We start from the raw sequence: 1,977 nt of genomic DNA on the forward strand, positions 1-1,977 counted from the left end.
ATATATATATATATATACACACACGACGGGCTTCTTTCAGTTTTCCGTCTACCAAAACCACTCACAATGCTTTGGTCGACACGAAGTTATAGTAAGCAACACTTGCCCAAGGTGCCACGCAGTGGGGCTGAACCCGGAGCCATGTGGCTGGAAAGCAAGCTTCATACCACAGCCAATATGTTGTTGTTGTGTTTGTTTTTGTTATTATTATTATTGTTATTGAGTGAGAAAGCAGTGCATGCCATCAAAGTGACACTGGGGTAAAATATACGAAGCCCAGTATACCTATCATGACTACCTGTCTGATAAAGGTACACCAGGCACATGCATCACAACCGTATGTATGTACAAGACATGGTCATCTTATATCAAGATAAACAGCGCATAACCTTGTAGGTGAGGCCCAGTTAGAATTTTCTTCAGGTTGAGTAGCCCATCCCGCTCAAAAAGTCCCTGAGTAAGGGCTGTTTAAGAATGCTGGAAGAAACACCCATGTTTCCAAGAGTGAATTATTCAAACCCCAAAAAATTCCTCTCAATACATGGCTATGATGCTTCCCACTACTTCTGCTCGTGATCAGAGATGCACATATCGTCAACCACAAAATGCTCAAATGGTTAAGATCAAACAAATGACAAGAAAATCTGTGCTATTGAGCAGAATATTTGCTGTAGCTCATCTTTAGTACCAAGAGAAAACTATGTTCATAACACTTCCAATCAGTTAAGATCAGAAGCCATGAGGGCCACTGTCTGCAACTTTATTATTATTATTATTATTATTATTATTATTATTATTATTATTATTATTATTATTATTATTATATCATTTCAAAAGGATTGACGTAACTCTTCACAAAGGTAAATAGACAAGACGAAGATTATAGAAATTGTAGAAATTCAAAATTATAGAAATTCAAATGTAAAATATGAACGAGAGCAACCAGCGTCCACACGTTTTTGAAATGACATCATCAACCTTCAAGTTTCAATTTTACAACTGGCGAAAAGGAAAAGAAATGAAAAAGAGAAAAAAGGAAGGAAAAAGAGAGAAAAGGAAGGAATATGTGAAAAAAAGAAAGGAAAAAGAGAAAAAAAGGAAGGAAAAAAGAAAAGGAAAAAGAAGAATATTTAATCAAACTGTTTGTGTAAATTTGATGAAATTCTCCTGTCATACCGCATCTTTGTTCTTTGTAGGCCGTGATTTCCACAGAGTTCCCAATGGATCATTCTTGCCACATTGTCATGGCGTCTTTTATAATCGCGTTAAGCTAATTTCAAGCATTCGCTAATGGTGTGCCATGCCGTTTCACCCCTCTCACCACATATTTTGCATTTGTCGTTTACGGTAGTGTTGTCGATTCTGCACTTTACATAGTTAGTCCTTAGCGCTTGTTCTTGAACTGCGTATGTAAGTGCTTCTGTCTCTATCTTCAGGTCACTCCTCCTCATCTATAGCCACCGGTCTTCTTTATCTGTTTTGGTATTTGTATCTCTTGCAAACTGATTGTACATTTTTTTTCATTCTATACTTTTTCTTTACTACTACTATTTCGCTTAGCGATACTAATAACCTGGTAGTTGAACTCAATATACATATGCTTCAGAATAAAAGCGTCAGTCGAGTACAGAGCAGTAACAAGAAACTAAACGACAAGGGAATAAGAAATTTTGTCCTGAATTTCATTAGCTTACAGCTGTTTCTTGCTACAGGATGCAATGAACTCATAGTTGAGTGCTTGTGTGTCACTCTATAGGTTAATCGGAGCTTCAGAAATGAAGTGCACTTCATTTTTGAAGCTCCCAAGGAGCCATAGAGTGATACACAAGCACTCAGCTATGGTCGCATTGCATCTTATAGCAGAAACACCCATAAGCTAATGAAATTCATAACGTAATTTATTCTCTTGTCATTTATTTAATTTATCAGTCTTATATATATATATATATATATATATATATATATATATATATATAT

Source organism: Octopus bimaculoides, chromosome 3 (genome assembly GCF_001194135.2).
Source record: "Octopus bimaculoides isolate UCB-OBI-ISO-001 chromosome 3, ASM119413v2, whole genome shotgun sequence".
NCBI lineage: Eukaryota > Metazoa > Mollusca > Cephalopoda > Octopoda > Octopodidae > Octopus > Octopus bimaculoides.